At 43.3% G+C, this 18,768-nt stretch overlaps 1 long non-coding RNA gene across 1 annotated transcript; it reads right to left on the bottom strand.

Annotated features, from left to right (window-relative positions):
* Positions 1-2,744: 2,744 nt before the first annotated feature.
* On the bottom strand, positions 2,745-18,261 carry LOC122680853. Its single transcript, XR_006336797.1, has 3 exons — positions 18,007-18,261; positions 12,818-12,825; positions 2,745-2,756 (listed from the first exon to the last, which is right to left on the bottom strand). It is a non-coding gene; the product is annotated as an uncharacterized LOC122680853 (long non-coding RNA).
* Positions 18,262-18,768: the final 507 nt, after the last annotated feature.

Genomic DNA, 18,768 nt, shown 5'->3' with positions numbered 1-18,768 from the left:
GAGCCAACTAGAAGCCACTGTACTGAACAGAGTTTTAGTTAAATCAGGTTCTTTGTCTCTCTGTTTTGCTAATGGTGTGGATTGTTGACCTTTCCAATCATTAAGTATGGCTGCTTAGTAAGATCCCCTTGGGCTTGGTTTATTCACAGTTTTCTGAGCTACAATTCCCCCATGTTGATGGCCTAAAAGCATAATGAGGTGAATGAATCACAAGTAATAATAATTTTAAAAATCTAAGCACAAACAAAACTGCAATTACCATGAAGAAGCAGCATTCTGATGAGGGGAGAAAATAAGTCTTAGGCCAGGGGAGAATACATAATGACTGCCACTTTTGTGTACTGATCACTGCATGCCAGGCACGATTCTAAGCACTTACCCATTTAGTTCTAGTAATGACATTTTACAGAAGAGGAAACTGAGGCACAGAGAGGTGAAGTAGTTTGCTGAAAGTCACACAGCTAGGAAGTGACCAAGCTATTATGTAAACAAGGCAGCCTGGCTCAAGCGTGACTATTTCAACCCTTTGAAGGAAGGGGATGGGAAAGGCATAAAAAGAAGTTAAATGTACGTGAAGAAAAGGACAGTAATACTTATAAATGCACACTGATCAGTGTATTCGTTTCTTGGGGGTGAGTGAAGTGAAGTGAAAGTCGCTCAGCCGTGTCCGACTCTTTGCAACCCCATGGACTGTAGCCCGCCAGGCCTCTCTGTCCATGGGATTCCCCAGGCAAGAATACTGGAGGGGGTTGCCATTCCCTTCTCCCCGGGATCTTCCCGACCCAGGGATTGAACCCAGGTCTCCAGCATTGCAGGCAGATTCTTTACCATCTGAGCCACCAAGGAAGCCATACTTGGTGGTTTAGAACAACAGACACAGGACCTCCCTGGTGGCCCAGTGGTTAAGACTTCACCTTCCAATGCAGAGAGTGTGGGTTTAATCCCTGGTGAGGGATCTCATATGACCTGCTGCAAAAAAACCAAAACATAGAATTGAAGCAATATTGTAACAAATTCAATAGATCTCAAAAATGTGTGCATGTGTGCTAAGTCGTGTCCAACTCTTTGCAACCCTGTGGACTGTAGCCCGCCAGGTTCCTCTGTCCATGGGATTCTCCAGGCAAGAATACTGGAGTGGGTTGCCATTTCCTCCTTCAGAGGATCTTCCCAACCCAGGGATCAAACCCGAATCTCTTACACCTCCTGCATTGGCAGGCGGGTTCTTTACCACTAATGCCACCTGGGAAGCCCCAGACTTTAAAAAATGGTCCACTTCAAAAAAAAAAAAAAGAAAAATCTTTTAAAAAATTTAAATAATAAAACAAAAACAGACATTTATTCTCCTACATTTCAATCCAGGATGCTTTGTTCAAGACCTTTAACTCAATTACATCTGCAAAGACCTTTTTCTTTTTTTTCAAATAAGGGACATTCATAGGTTCCAGGAGTTTAGATGTAAACCTATGATTTGGCAGACCACCATTCAACCCGCCACCATCAATTAGAACTAGATGCTGTAGGAAACAAAACTCATCTCACACTGGCTGAAATAACAAAGTAGATGAATGGTCTAGGACAGCAAAGGCTTCAGGTGAGGAGTCTGGGAAGGGCTCCACTTCCAGGCAGGCTCTTCCCTTATGGTCTGAAGGGCTGTCAGCTGCTCCTGGGTCACAGATTTCCTTGTTCAACTTCACATGGATGAGAGAAGGTTTTCCTTCCAGAAACCCCCAGCCCATGTTCCTCTGTCTCCCCTCAGCTCTAAGGTATGTGCCCAGCAGTAGCTCTATTGCTGTGACTGCCGTGACTGGGGTGGAGGTGTGTGCGTTCCCAGGGCTTCCCAGGTGGCTCTGGTGGTTAAGAACCCACCTGCCCATGCCGGAGACAAAGGGGACTCGGGTTCAATCTCTGGGTTGGGAAGATCCCTGGAGGAGGGCACGGCAACCCACCCCAGTATTCTTGCTTAGAGACTCCCATGGACAGAGGAGCCTGGTGGGCTACAGTCCATGGGGTCACAAAGAGTCGGACACGATTGAGTGGTTAAACACACACACAAGCATGTTGATCCTAAGCCAACCAGGAGCCACCACTGGAGGTCGACAGGGTGTTTCCCCCTTTAGAATACATGGCTAAGAGTGGGAAAGTCCCCACTTCAAAATCAAGGTACTGCCAGGATGTATTGTACAACACAGGGAATATAGTTAGTATTTTATAATAACTGTAAATGGAATATAACCTATAGAAATTGTATAAAGAATTTAAAAAAATTTTAAATCAAAAAGTACAACCTCAACCTTGATCAAACATCTTATAAACACAAATTGTTGCAGGCTAAAGGCAACCTACTCCAGTATTCTTGCCTGGAAAATCCTACAGACAGAGGAGCCTGATGAGCTACTGTCCATGGAATCGCAAAGAGTGAACACAACTGAGCAAATAACACACACACACACACACACACACACCAAAAAAAATCAAGATACTGTTGGGAGACTCAACGTGGGCTCTTGTTGTTCAGTTACTATGTTGTGTCTGACTCTTTGGGACCCCGTGGACTGCAGCGCACCAGCCTCCTGTGTCCTACTCTGTCTCTGGAGTTCGCTCATATTCATGTCCACTGATGCTATCCAGACATCTCATCCTCTGCTGCCCTCTTGTCCTTTTGCCTTCAGTCTTTCCCAGCATCAGTGTCTTTTCCAATGAGTCAGCTCTTTGCATCAGGTGGCCAAAGTATTGGAGATTCAACTTCAGCATCAGTCCTGCCAATGAATATTCAGGGTTGATTTCCTTTTAGATTGACTGGTTTGATCTCCTTGCTGTCCAAGGGATTCTCAGGCATCTTCTCCAGCACAATTTGAAAGCATCGATTCTTTGGCTTTCTTGCTGTTAGTCCTTTCTTTAAACTTCCCAGGGGGCATGGCTTCTTTCATCTTACAGATGTTGAAATGGAGGGTCAGAAATATGGACTAACTCGGCCAAAATTACTCACTCTTAACGGAGCAGAGCCAGGGCTGTGGATTCCACAGCCTTTCTCAGGCTCGTGATCAGGCCCAGGACCCTGTCTATTTTCTGTCCTGTAAGTGGACTACAATTCTCTCCTTGGAGTTATCCCATCACAGATAAGTGCACATCCACTGAACATGAAATAAAAGATATTTGAGTAAATTACAACCCAGTTTCTCTAGAGAACTAATGAAAGAGTTGGAGATAAAAGATAATCACACCACAAAAACTAAATACTGCCTTACTTTATATCACTTTAATGGGCACTGATACCTTCATGCCTATACTAAGAGTCTCCCAATGTTCTGGCAAACTTGGTTGAAAAGCAATATTCAATATATTGATTTCTGCTTTCCCCATTATAAAAATCAGTGAAAAATTAACTCTCTTTAGGCCCTCTGGACCCTGGCTCCCTTTTCATTTGCCCTGACAGAGGCAAGTGAAGAATTTTGGTACTGCTGGGAGACAGAGGATTCAGTGATGGGGAGGGTGGAGCCTGCCAGCATCCAGAAGCTGTGATTTGGGACTTCCCTGGTGGTCCAGTGGCTAAGGGGGGGTTGGATTCCTGGTCAGGGAACAGGACCCCACGTGCTGCAATTCAGAGTTCGCTTACCGCAACTAAAGATCCTGCATGCTGCAACTAAGACCGAGCGCAACCAAATGAATTTTTTGTAAAAATGCCTGTTTTTATAAAACGAGCTTTAAAGATTTTTCAGTTTATCTCCTTACTTACTATAGGGACCCCCTTACTTCAGGGCTTTTGGGCTTCCTTGATGGCTCAGGGGGTAAAGAATCCCCCTGCAATGCAGGAGACGTGGGTTCCATCCCTGGGTCGGGAAGATCTCCTGGAGGAGGACATGGCAAAAATTCATTCTAGTATCTCTGCCTGAAAAAATCCCAAGGGCAGAGGAGCCTGGGCACACACACACACTGTTACTTCAGGATACAGACTATTTTATTCCTCTTTGTACTCTGAGCACCTCTTAGCGTTTGGTCCTAAAGCAGGTGCTCCATCAGTGTCTGTCAAAGAAATGAATGAGTGAAGAAACAGACCTTTTCTAGTGCATACAAAATGGATCAGGTTTTTAGGGACTGAGTCATCTGCTTCATACTGATCAAACTCACACCTAAATTCATAAGGAATTTCTATATAAAGCAGAATTCAGAAAGCAGAAAGTCTGTTTTCCTTTGCATGAGGCAAGGAAGTTCTCACATTTGCTACAACATGGATGAGCCCTGAGGACATTGTGCCTAGTGAAATAAGCCAGTCACAGAAAGATAATATTGTATGATTTCTCAAGATAATATTGTATGATTCCTCTTGTAGGAGGTCTCTAGAGGAGTCAAAATCCACAGAGACAGAAAGTAGAATGGTGGTTGCCAGGGGCTGGGGAGAGGGAGGGATGGAGAACTGATGTTTAATGGGTATAGAGTTTCAATTTTACAAAATGATGAGAGCTACGCTGATGAGTGGTGCTGATGGCTGCACAGCATTACGGGTGTATTTAATATCACTGAACTGTATACTTAAAATGGTCAAAACGATACATTTTATGTTGTGTGTATTTTACAATTTTTTTTAATTGGAAAAACTTTTTTTTGGGTAAAAATACTCTTTCTGGGCCAAAGCCTGAAAGTTGCAAGCCTTCAGCAGGCTCAAGAGTTTCAAGATATCAGTTATGTGAGACAGATGTGCCCGTGCAATTGTTGTCCAGGTGGGGAGACATTCCTGGTGCTTCCTACTCTACCATCTCTCCCAAATCCTCCCACAAGAATTTTATAAACTGAGATATTACAATTTTGCCAGCCTCTTCCCCAAAACTGGCAAATTTCATCACGTGTCCAGGACAATACTTAATAAAGATGATTCGGCTTCTGATGAGTGAATTCCAAACATTAAAAAGAATAACTGTGATATATACACACAACTATATATAAAACAGATAACTAATAAGGACCTACTTACAGTACAAGGAATTCCACTCAACACTCTGTAATGACCTGTATGGAAAAAGAATCTAAAAAAGAGTGGGGACTTCCCTGGCGGGGCAGTGGATAAGAACCTCCCCGACAATGCAGGGGACATGGGTTCAGTCTCTAGTCTGGGAAGATTCCACATGCCAGGGCTCTGTATGCCACCATGATCTAGAGCCTGTGAGCAGAACCTACTGAAGCCTCCACGCCTAGAGCTTGTGCTCTGAACACGGGAAGCCAGTGCAACGAGAAGCCTGTACACCGCAGTGAAGACCCAGTGCAACCAAATATAAATAAAAAAGAGTGGATCTATGTATAAACAATTCACTTTGCCATATAGCAGAAACTACCACAACATTTTTAAATCAACTATACCCTGGTAGCTCAGACAGTAAAGAATCCGCCTGCAATGTGGGAGACCTGGGTTCGATCCCTGGGTCGGGAAGATCCCCTGGAGGAGAGAATGGCAACCCATTTCACTATTCTTGCCTGGAGAGTCCCCATGGACAGAGGAGCCTGGAGGACAGAGGAGGGCTACTGGTCCATGGGGTTGCAAAGAGCTGGACACGACTGAGTGACTAAGCACAACACACTCCAATAAAAATGAATTTTAAAAAAGAATGTCTTCCTGCTGTGTTTCAAAATGCGGGCTGGGGGATTTGCAGAAGCAAGGAGATGAATTAACAAGCAAGTTTATAAAGTGAACTAGATTGTAAACTCCATTTAGTGGTACCTGCTTAAGGAAATCCTCAAACTCTCATGGATGATGAGTTGTTTTTTTCCCCAACTAATTTTAAGAGAAGCACTTATTCCTACTCCTACTGCTAAAACTAGGAAAGATCTTGGAGCCTCCTGATTTCAGCGACCCCTCTGTTATTCAACACTTTCCCACAGGGCAGGCAGCACACTTTTAAAATTTATTTTTATTTTATTTATTTGTGTATTTGGCTTCACCAGGTATTAGTTGTGGCATGTAAACTCTTAATTGCAGCATGTGGGATCTAGTTCCCCAAGCAGGGGTCAAACCCAGACCCCCTGCATTGGGAGAAAGTCCCAAGCTGTACCCGTAGATGTGGTTAGTGACCATCTATGAATTTTTTTTCTTTTTTATTTTTCAGCCTATGAATTTTGAAAGACTCCAGGAAGACACCCCTTAGCAATTACCCTACAGTGCCCCTTCCCATTTTTATTCTCTATATTGGAAACAGAATGACTCTTTTACATGTAAATCAGATCCTGAAAGGATATGTATTACTTGTGCCATCATAAAATCAAGGCGCAGTATGATAACATTATATATTTCATTTTTCACTGATGTTCTTTTGAGAAAAAGTGAGATGTCAGAGGACCAGGTACCAGCTCCATCTATTTACAATTACTTCTCTGCTGGGTGACTTTGGATAGGAAACTTGGCCTCTCTGAGCCTTAGTTTTCTCAATAATAAAATAAAACTGTAATTTTGATAACATTTTAGAGTGCTTTCAAGTCTAAAAGCTTAAGATTTGATGACTTTAACTAAAAGTCCACAGCTTTCAGAGTACTAATTCTTGTGGATCTATCATAAGTTCTCATGTGAGACTGAAGGTTTTAGTCGAGGTTTCCAGAGAAACAGAACTGAAAGATGTATTTATATAGAGAGATTTATTTTTAAAAATTGGCTTATGTAGTTATGGGGGCTGGCAAGTTGGAAGTCTGCAGTGAAGGTCGGCAGGCTGGGAATTCTGGCAGGAATCTGTGTTGCAGTCTTGAGTCCTAAGACAGCTGGAGGCAGAATTCCTTCCTTCTCTGGGAGCTCAGTCTTTTCTCTCTCTCTTTTTTAAAAAATATTTATTTATTTGGCTGCTCCGGGTCTTAGTTTCAGCATGCAGGATCATCAATCTTTATTGTGGCATGTGGGATCTTTAGTTTCAGTCTGTGAACTCTTAGTTGCGGTTCAGTTCAGTTCAGTTCCTCAGTCGTGTCCAATTCTTTGCATCCCCATGGACTGCAGCACGCCAGGCCTCCCTGTCCATCACCAACTCCCAGAGTTTACTCAAACTCATGTCCATTGAATGAGTGATGCCATCCAACCATCTCATCCTCTGTCATCCCCTTCTCCTCTTGCCTTCAATCTTTCCCGGCATCAGGGTCTTTTCCATGAGTCAGTTCTTCGCATTAGATGGCCAAAGTATTGGAGATTCAGCTTTGGCATCAGTCCTTCCAATGAATATTCAGGATTGATTTCCTTTAGGATGGACTGGTTGGATCTCCTTGCAGTCCAAGGAACTCTCAAGAGTCTTCTCCAATACCATAGTTCAGTTGCAGTATGTGGGATCTAGTTCCCTGACCAGGGATGAACCCAGGCCCCCTGCTTTGGGAGTGGGGAGTCTTAGCCACTGGACCACCAGGGAAGTCCCCAGTCTATTTTCTTAAAGGTTTCTACTGGCTGAATGAGGCCCACCCACATTATGGAGGGTAATCTGCTTTACTCGAAGTCTACAGATATAAATGTTCATCTTATCTGAAAAATGTCTTCACAGCAACATCTAGACTGGTGTTTGGCCCTACAACTGGGTACTGTAGCCTAGCCATGTTGACATAAAATTAACTTCCATACCAATAAGCTGCCAGGGAGGATCCCTGTTCCCTTCTTTCCATCCTCATCAAGCCCCTACCCTTGCCCTTGGGGTTCTCAGAGTCCAGCTGGAAGAAGGCTCCCATGCTTCTTGCATGGAACAGAGGTGTGCTTCGGACAGTAGGGGAGCCCCACCAGGGGGCTTGTAAAGTTGTAGCCTTCTCCTCTGCTCCCTGCTTCTTGTCCCCCCGCCCCCAGGAAATGAGGAAAATGACTCCCTGTTTAATAGGTTAGATCCCTGTGAGTTTGCTTTGTGTGAATCAGATGAGTCAGTCCTCAAGGGCCCAATTAATTTTGTGCTAAGCACGGTGCTAAACATAGCCTAGAGTCAAAAAATGGTGAACTGGACAAGCAAACCAACAATTTAACGTAGGGTTCTGGGAAAACAGGTTTGAGGGTAGACTATCAGGAAAGCTTTCAAGAGAAGATGATCTTGGAATTGGATTTGGAAGGTCAGCTGGGGAATCATCCAAGTGAAAAAGGTGAGGAGTAGCATCTTCTGCATGGTACCAGCAGGTGCAAAGGAAGGGGTGTGGGGACGGGCCCGGCAGGCACGTTCCCACAGCGCTGTGTCACCCTGACCAAGCTCCTCAGAGTCGTCACTCCACATCTGTGTTCCCCACTGAAACATGAACCACAGACAGAGGCCAGGTCCCATTTATTTCTGTTTTTCCAGCACTTAGCATACGCCTGGCATGTGGTTAGAATACCTAAAAAAGGCTGATCAAATAACACCAAATTCAAGTTCAAATCTGGCCACAGTGTGGGTTCAGCCCTGACCCCTGCCAACCTTTTGGCAAATCCTCGCAGTTCTCGAGAAGGACTGGGCAAGAGAGAGGGAGACAGATCACCACGACCACTCTTATTGAGAAACCGAAGTGTATTTCTACTACTGGTGCAGAAGCAGTACCACTACAGAACTGAACCTGGAAACAGGCTTGGTAGAGGTGGACATCAATGCATTCGCACTCATCTAAAAGCCATTCATTCAATACATGGTTTTTAAAATATTTATTTATTGTTATTTATTTATTTGGCTGCGCCAGGTCTTAGTTGCAGCTCATGGAATCTTCAATCTTCATTGTGGCATGTGAGCTCTCAGTTGCAGCACGTGGGATCTAGTTCTCTGAGCAGGGATTGAACCTGGGCCCCCTGCATTGGGAGTGCAGAGTCTTAGCCTTTGGACCACCAGGGAAGTCCCCTCAATCAGTATTTTTTGACCCATGAATAACCGAATCCTGATTCTTGCTAGGTGCGGGTATTGTGCTCAGTGCTGGAGATCATTTGGGCACACGGATTTGTGCCCAAATTGCATATTAAGATATGCAATTCTTGGTGTACACTCTTCTTTCATTTGATATCTGATGCTATTAAAAGGGGGCTTCCCAAGTGGCATTAGTGGTAAAGAACCCACCTGCCAATGCAGGAGACACAGGACACCCAGGTTCGATCCCTGGGTCGGGAAGATTCCCTGGAGAAGGAAATGGCAACCCACTCCAGTATTCTTGCCTGGAGAATCCCATGGACAGAGGAGCCTGGCAGGCTACAGTCCATAGGGTCGCAAAGAGTCAGACATGACTGAAGCAGTGTAGCATGCAGGCAGGCTATCAAAAGGACAAAAGACATAGCTGAGAGTCAAGGGAGTCAGTTCTCAGTAATCCCACCAACATCCCCAGGGGATTCAGAACTACAGTGAAGAAGAGAGAAATCAACAGTCAGCACTGCCCCTGCCTTATCCACACCGTGGGTCCGGACGAGGCTTCAGTTACCATAGCTACAAGCCTGTCTCTTGGGGAGCACACCACACAGTAGGTGCCTGAAGAAGCTCACAGTAATCACATGAGATGTAGATCTTGGCTTAAATAGAAAAGTTTTCCTTTGGAACTTACAATTAATGAATGTGACAGAACAAGATCTGATAAAAATAATCAGTCTGCTTCCCTTGGATGGAAATTAACAGGCTGGTTCATTATGGGAGCCAGGAAAAAACACAAAGCTGGACACTGCAATTATCTGTTCATTGTGATGCATCTTCAGCTTTTGGACATGGCATGCTTCCAGAAGGCACACGCAGGAGACACGGTGGAGAATGAAAAAAACAAAACCCCTTTCAGATGGGGATCAGATTAGGGAGTTTATGTTATTCCATCTAATAATAAGAATGACACAGCCACATGATGCTTTTCAATTTCTACCACACTCTCTTGCATATTATTGTATTTGATCTAGCCCTCTAGTGTCCTTCCAAGGCTGTTATGGACAACACCCATTCTCATTTATAGAAGAGAAAACCAAGCTTCAAAGATGTCCTGTGATTTGCCAAAAGCCACACAGACAATCAGTGAAAGAAGCAAGAAAGCCACTAGGAGACTTCCCTGGTGGTCCAGTGGTTAAGAGTTTATCTGCCAAGGCAGGGGACAGGGGTTCAATCCCTGGTCCGGGAAGATCCCACATGCCTCAGGTCAACAGCTTGTGTACCACAACTACTGAATCCAAGTGGTCTAAAGCCTTTGTTCTGCGACAAGAGAAGCCACAATAATGAGAAGCCCACACACAGCAACGAGGAGTAGCCCCTGATCACTGCAACCAGAGAAAGCCTGAGTGCATCAACGAAGACTCAGCACAGCCAAAAAGGAACAAATACAAATTAAAAAAGAAAGAAAGCAGCTAGGATTTGAATCCAAGTCTCCTGACCCTCCTTCGTCCAGTGAGCTTGCTATCATACTCAGGGATGATTTAAAAAACAACTCACTTTCCTGCCTGAGTTCTTGGAAAAGCAACTTAGATGAGATGACTTTCCAGAAGCAAATGTTGTGAGAGTGATCACAGAGCTCACGTAGAAGGCCATGTGAGAGGTTTTCACCAGCTGGTATCTGAGAACTCTGTGGCATACTTACAGAGACGAATCAGGCTTTTGGCATTTTTGAGAGAAAAAAATCATTAATGATATGCTAACATTATGAAAGATTCTTCCCCCCAGAATCTGTTTCTTTTTCTTCTTAATTACATTCTAATAGTCATACTGAAGCAACAACACATTTGTCCCTAAGTGAAATAGAAGACCTCATCTAAAGGCATAAAACCTATTAAATCACAGCATGTGTTAATCACTCAGTGTCCCACTCTTTGCGGCCCCATGCACTATAGCTCGCCAGACTACTCTGTCCATGGAATTCTCTAGGCAAAAATACTGGAGTGGGTTGCCATTCCCTTCTCCAGGGGATGTTCCTGACCCAGCGATCGAACTGGGTGGGGCTCCGCATTGCAGGCAGATTCTTTACTGTCTGAGCCACCAGGCAAGCTCCATTAAATCACAGAGGCATAGAAAATAAAAATACTACCAGGCCCCCAATCTCACTCTAGGACTTCCAGCCATGACTAAGAAAAACAGCCAACACTTACATAACACTTAGGATTTGCCAGGCACTGTTCTATGCAGTTTGTATATATTAGCTCATTTAATCCTCCTGAAAATCCTAGGAGGAAGGAGCAGCAGCATCTTGATTTTGCAGATGGGAAAACTAAGGCAAAGCAGCTTGTTTGGGGTCACCCAGCCAGGTCTCCGCTGAGCTGAGATTGGAGACTGAGCAGGCTTGGGGCCAGTCTGAGTCTCAACCACGAGATGGAGTCTGAGATGTCTCTGACGCTTCTTCCTGAGGGGAGCAATTTGGACAGAAGACTTCTGGGTTTTCTCCCCACTCCCTCACTGGTTCCTAATTTGTGAGATGTGAATATGCCTAGCATCCATTGGTTTGCATGAACAATGGCGTGGACTGTTAAAAATTATGTTTATCAAACCATGTCATAACAACGGAACTATAGGTATAATCTGTGTAGAGTGGCAAAAATAGTATGTATAACTTGCCTTTTACACTATGATTTAAAACTGTAGCTATGAGGAACTATATTCAGTAGCCTGTGATAAACCAGAATAGAAAAGAGTATATATATAACTGAGTTACTTTGCTATACAGCAGAAATGAACACAACCCTGTAAATCAACTTTGTTGTTCAGTCACTAAGTCGTGTCCGACTCTGTGCGACCCCATGGACTGCAGCACGTCAGGCTTCCCTGTCCTTCACTACCTCCCAGAGCTTGCTCAAATTCATGTCCATTGAGTTGGTAGTGGTATCTAACCATCTCACCCTCTGCTACCCTCTTCTTCTCTTGCCTTCAATATTTCCCAGCATCAGGGTCTTTTCCAACTATATGTCAATAACATTTTTTTAAAAACTAAAAAAAACCCTGTAATTATGTCATCTAATCGTAGTTGTATGACTATACACTTGGGAAAATAAATGAGAAATACACTAAATATTGCGCATCCCAGGTGGCTCAGTGGTAAAGAATTTGCCACCAAGCAGGAGATGTGGATTCGATTCCTAGGTTAGAAAGATCCCCTGGAGAAGGAAATGGCAACCCACTCCAGTATTCTTGCCTCGGAAATCCCATGGACAGAGGAGCCTGGTGGGCTACAGTCCATGGGGTTGCTGCGAACATTCAGACATGAATGAGTGACTGAAAAACAACAATGCCGAATATTAACAATGGTTGTTCTGGAGTGGTAGAACCCTAGGTGACTTATCTTCTTCATTCATTTATCTAATTGGCCCAAGTTTTCTTCAGTGAGGAAATCTGTATAAAGAAGGTATGGAATTTTAAATTATGTCACAATTGGGAGTAATTTAAATTGGTAAAACTTGTCTAGCTGTAAGGAGTATGGACCAGAAAACATTTCAAAGTTCTCATTGCTGTAACAGGATTGGTTCTAGAACTAGGCACTAGAGGGGTGGGTTAGCTTAGGAAGAAAGCATAATAAGGTGATATGATGGTTGCACACAACTCTGATTGTCATTCAGTGGGTGATGTTGCCTGGTGTCATGTTGACCACAACCCCACGTGAGCCGGGGAACCCCAGTCTTCCTTTCTGCTCAGAATTAAACACGCCAAGAGAGAGCGGTTCACACAAGTCACCAATAGAGCACACCTGTGACTCTCACGGCTGAATCCAGGTTTTCCTTTTCTCCTTTCTGCCCACTTGGCTGGAGCCAGAGGGAAAGAAGAGGAGGAACATAAGACATGGTGTGTGCTCTACAGCTGATCCACACCTGCACTTCACGCCTCCTGACGGTGCACAGACGCCCTCCAGTAAACCTCTGGTGACTGATACTATCTCCTTTCCAAATAAGCTCATTGTTCATGGAAGAGATAGGCTTAAACTCGAGAACATTATCATCTGTATAACTCAGTATTCCCTTTAACCCAAACCAGGAGTTTCCATGTTGGAACATGCAGTGGAACACAGGATACAATCTCTGTTTTTGTGGAGTTCACAATCTAGCTGCACCAATGAGATATTTACATATGAAGAAATTACAATATAGGAAGATCATAGATACTACCCTTTTCTTTGGACAGTGCCATGCAGCTTGTAGAATCTTAGTTCCTGACCAGGGATTGAACCCAGGCCCTCAGCAGTGAGAGCCTCAAGTCCTAACCACTAGAGAACTGCCTACAGATACTACTTTAAAAAAAAAAAAAAAAAAAAGATTATTTATTTACTTGGCTGCACTGGGTCTTGGTATGGTATGTATAGTATGGATCTAACAGAAGCAGAAGATATTAAGAAGAGGTGGCAAGAACACACATAAGAACTATACAAAAAAGATCTTCACGACCCAGATAATATGACGGTGTGATCACTCACCTAGAGCCAGACATCCTGGAATACGAAGTCAAGTGGGACTTAGGAAGCATCACTATCAACAAAGCTAGTGGAGGTAATGGAATTCCAGTTGAGCTATTTCAAATCCTAAAAGATGATGCTTTTAAAGTGCTGCACTTGATATGCCAGCAAATTTGGAAAACTCAACAGTGGCCACAGGACTGGAAAAGGTCAGTTTTCATTCCAATCCCAAAGAAAGGCAGTGTCAAAGAATGTTCATACTACTGCACAATTGCACTCATCTCACACACTAGCAAAGTAATGCTCAAAATTCTCCAAGCCAGGCTTCAATAGTACGTGAACTATGAACTTCCAGATGTTTAAGCTGGATTTAGAAAAGGCAGAGGAACCAGAAATCAAATTGCCAACATCCACTGGATCATTGAAAAAGCAAGAGAGTTCCAGAAAATTATCTATTTCTGCTTTATTGACTATGCCAAAGCCTTTGGCTGTGTGGATCACAACAAACTGTGGAAAATTCTGAAAGAGATGGGAATACCAGACCACCTTAGCTGCCTCCTGTGAAATCTGTATGCAGGTCAAGAAGCAACAGTTAGAACCAGATATAGAACAACAGACTGGTTCCAAATTGGGAAAGGAGTACGTCAAGGCTATATATTGTCACCCTGCTTATTTAACTTATATGCAAAGGACATCATTCAAAATGCCAGGCTGGATGAAGCACAAGCTGGGATCAAGATTGCCATGAGAAATATCAATAACCTCAGATATGCAGATGACACCACCCTTATGGCAGAAAGTGAAGAAGAACTAAAGAGCCTCTTGATGAAAGTGAAAAATGAGAGTGAAAAAGTTGACTTAAAATTTAGCATTCAAAAAATGAAGATCATGACATCTGGCCCCATCACTTCATGGCAAATAGATGGGGAAACAATGGAAACAGTGACAGACTTTATTTTTGGGGGGCTCCAAAATCATTGTGGATGGTGACTGCAGCCATGAAATTAAAAGAAATTAAAAATTAATAGCTCCTTGGAAGAAAAGCTATGATAAACCTAGACAGCATATTAAAAAGCAGAGACATTACTTGGCCAACAAAGGTCCGTCTGGTCAAAGCTATGGTTTTTCCAGTAGTCATGTATGGTTGTGAGAGTTGGACTATAAAGAAAGCTGAGTGCTGAAGAATCAATGCTTTTGAACTGTGGTGTTGGAGAAGACTCTTGAGAGTCCCTTGGTCTCTCAAGGAGATCCAACCAGTCCATCCTAAAGGAGATCAGTCCTGGGTGTTCATTGGAAGGACTGATGTTGAAGCTGAAACTCCAATACTTTGGCCACCTGATGCAAAGAGCTGATTCATTTGAAAAGACCCTGGTGCTGGGAAAGATTGAGGGCAGGAAGAGAAGGGGACGACAGAGGATGAGATGGTTGGATGGCATCATTGACTCAATGGACATGAGTTTGGGTAAACTCCGGGAGTTGGTGATGGACAGGGAGGCCTGCCGTGCTGTGGTTCATGGGGTTGCAAAGAGTCTGACACAACTGAGTGACTGAACTGACTCAGTTTTCCATTTGTAAAATGAGTATGCTAAACCCAATCTTCCAGGATTATGGTGAGAATTAGGTAAACTGTTTAAGTTTCTTGTGCCTCCCAGCATTTGCCACATGTTTAAAATTCATCTCAGCTCATCTCACGACTGAGCGACTGAACTCAACTGAACTGGGTCTTAGTTGTGGCATGTGGGATCTAGTTCCCTGACCAGGGACTGAACCCGGGCCCCCTGTATTGGGAGCACGGAGTCTTAGCCTCTGGACCACCAGGGACATCCCTATAAATATTAATTTTTATATAAGACCAAATAATTTTGTATTGTTGGTGATTGTCCAAAATAAATTGCAGGCTTCTTGGGGGCTAGGATTGCCTCATATTTCTTCATATACCCCATAGTGTCTCTGCAATTCCTGCTTTCTTTGGCCACACCGCAGGGCATGTGGGGTCTTAGTTCTCTGACCAGGGATTGAACTTGGGGCTCTTGTCAATGAAAGCACAGAACTCTAACCACTGGACAGCCGGAGAATTCCCTCTACAATGCCTGTATTACAATAACGCTCTATATTTGGTAGTTTTGTTTGGGACTAGAAAATTATAGGTCATCCTGAAATCTTTAGGCCTATTGCCTACTTAGCCAGGTGCCTCTATCCTAAGGAAGGTGAAGTGCTTCCTCTCTGAAGATAATACAGTCACGATGACCTCACTTTCATCTGGCTGCTAGAAGACCAAGGGAGAAAAACAGATTTTCACCACTCTTTGAAAAACAAGAACTCAAAATCAGGAGAGACATGATTGAAGGTGAAAGGGTAGTGCAAAAGGGTAGTCCCAAGAGGCTCTTCTAATCTAAATTTTCAGGATTTCTTTTCCTTAGGAAAAAAACATATTTTTAAAAATATACCTTGAAATTCCACAATAAAAAAAAAGGCTGGATGAACATGACTGAGGAAATAAGGAATCAAAAATGTTGGATGACTCTGCAGAAAACAAACTGATTTAAATTCATAGAAGGGTATTGTTAGGTTGTATATCAAACTGTTGGTGGCAATTACATCTGGGTGGCAGGCAGGTCAAAGGTGTACATTTGTATTGTCTGAAGCCTGTATGACCAGAATGTATTCATGTATAACTCTTGCCAATTAAGAAGGAAAAGGAGAGAAGGGTAGGAGGGCACTGTCATCTGTACAGAAGGTTGGGAAATGTGTTATTTAACTATGAACATAGTCACGATTCAACAAAACGGGTTTTTGTCGCTAGTGAAGAAAGAGAAAGTGGTACTAATAAGCATCTGAGCAGTCTGCTTCAGGGGAGAAAAAAAACACATGCAAAGAAAACAAGTCATAAACAGCATGGTGTAGCTGGAAGGCTAGATGACACAAGAGATGTTTATTTGTACTTTTACTTCCTGGACCAGGGATCGACCCTGTGCCCTCTGCAGTGGAAGCGTGGAGTCTTAAACACTGGACTGCCAGCGAGGTCCCAAGAAATGGTGTTTACAAAGGCAGGCAGAGACTAGATGTTAAAGGGCTTTGGGTTTCTCACCCAGTGTACTAAGTCCCTTGTACCTGTTGACAAGCCCCTTTAGACCTAAGCCTGTGGGCATGCTAAGTTGCTTCGTCGTGTCCAACTCTGTGCAACCCGATGGACCTCTGTCCAAGAAAGACCTCTGTCCAGGGAAGAATACTGGACTGGGTTGCCATGTCCTCCTCCAGGGGGTCTTTCCAACCCAAGGATGAACCTGGGTCTCTTATTCTCCTGCATTGGCAGGTAGGTTCAGTACCATTAGCACCACCCTTGAACCTATAGGCCTCTGGTAGGGTTTAGGATTTGCTTTTTTTAAAAAAAAAAACTCGGCAAGTAAATTTACTGGTTGATTTACTATTATTTTACAAAAATTTCTAAATATTTTGATTTTGCAGCAGACTGGTCTTCAGCATATTAGAAGTTGCCTAATAAGAGAATCCTAATTAGAGAACACTTTCAGAGGCAGGCATATTAAGGTCAGAAAAGTGCCAATTAAGAACCAGGGATAGGAAAACCTATATTTGTAAAAAGCAGATACAGAAAGGCAAAATACATAGCAATTTGGAGTGATTTTTTTAAAAGGAAAAATTGATAATCTCCCAAAGGTGTTACCACATTATTAGCCAGCATGATAACACATCACAATGATGTCCAAGTTTTAGAGCAATAGTCGATTATATATATTCTATTATCATTAAGGTAGCCAAAGTTATATCAGTATTTTGTAAGATTTCTATACAAAAAAAATAATAATGGAAAAGTGACTGCTTAATTTACTTCAGATTTTAGTTTGTTGTTGTTGTTCATTCACTAAGTCGTGTCCGACTCTTTGCAACCCCCTTGGACTGCAACATACCAGGATCTCCGGTCCTTCACCGTCTCCCCAGAGTTTGCTCAGATTCAGGTCCACTGAGTCAGTGCCGTTTAACCATCTCATCCTCTGCTGCCCCCTTCTTCTTTTGCCTTCAGTCTTTCCCAGCATCAGGGTCTTTTCCAGTGAGTTGGATCTTTACTATTGGAGCTTTAGCACCAGTCCATCCGATGAATATTCAGGGTTGACTTCCGTTAGGATTGACTGGTTTTAGTTGGTCATGCCTAAATTCAGTTATGAACCAAGTTCTCATTTGGCAGAATTTGCTACCTACTGATATAGGTGGGGAAAGGGCATGAAGTTTGTGAGTGGGAGTGGAATCATGGCAATCTGTAGACACTACATGCTGGACCTAGAATCTGCCATAGAGACAAATACAAAGACCCAAAGGAGGAAAAAGTCTCAATTATAACAATACATACATACACATTTAATATATAAAGGCCCTTAGCTGGTGACATGATACTGTATTCTAGCCCTTTTCTATCTCTGCATGGCTTCAGGTTCTCCTGCTCTGATACTCTCCTAGTTTGCTCATATCAGGATTCACACACATTGTTTGAATAATCTCTCTCACAAAGATTCTGGTGACTAAAATATCATTAGAGGACTTCCTTGGTGGTCCAGTAGTTAAGAATCTGCCTGCCAGACCAATGGATAAGAAAGTTGTGGTACATATACACAATGGAATATTACTCAGCTATTAAAAAGAGTACATTTGAATCAGTTCAAATGAGATGGATGAAACTGGAGCCTATTATACAGAGTGAAGTAAGTCAGAAAGAAAAACACCAATACAGTATATTAATGCATATATATGGAATTTAGGAAGATGGCAATGATGGCCCTATATGCAAGACGGCAAAAGAGACACAGATATAAAGAACAGACTTTTGGACTCTGTGGGAGAAGGTGAGGGTAGGATGATTTGAGAAAATAGCATTAAAACATGTATATCACCATATGTGAAACAGATGACCAGTCCAAATTCGATGCATGAAACAGGGCACTTAAAGCCAGTGTACTGGGAGAACCCAGAGGGTTGGGATGGGGAGGGAGGTGGGAGGCGAGTTTGGGATGGGGGGGAGTCACATGCACACCCGTGGCTGATTCATGTCAGTGTATGGCAAAAAACCACTGCAATACTGTAAAGTAATTAACCTCCAATTTACATACATAAACAACAACAAAAAAAGAATCTGCCTGCCAGTGTAGGGAACACGGGTTCAACCCCTGGTCCAGGATGATCCCACATTCCTCAGGGCAACAAAGCCCATGTGCCACAATTACTGAAGCCCATGAGCCTTAGAGCCCATGCTCTGCAACAAGAGGAGCCACTGCAAGAAGCCCAGGCATCACAGCTAGAGAGTAGTCCCTACTCGTGCACGCAAAGCCCCCACGAAGCAATGGAGACCCAGTCAAAAAAAATTCAGTAGAGTATGTTGGATGGATATGCATCTATGTCATGTTGTCTCCAGCACCTGTCTGTATCTAAAATCCCCCACTGGCTTGTACATTCATGCCTCCCTCCATCCCAACACAAGTCCCACTA

The sequence above is a fragment of the Cervus elaphus genome, chromosome 22 (genome assembly GCF_910594005.1).
Source record: "Cervus elaphus chromosome 22, mCerEla1.1, whole genome shotgun sequence".
NCBI lineage: Eukaryota > Metazoa > Chordata > Mammalia > Artiodactyla > Cervidae > Cervus > Cervus elaphus.
The sequence above is the reverse complement of the archived record's forward strand: the minus strand, read 5'-3'. Positions and strand labels throughout refer to the sequence as shown.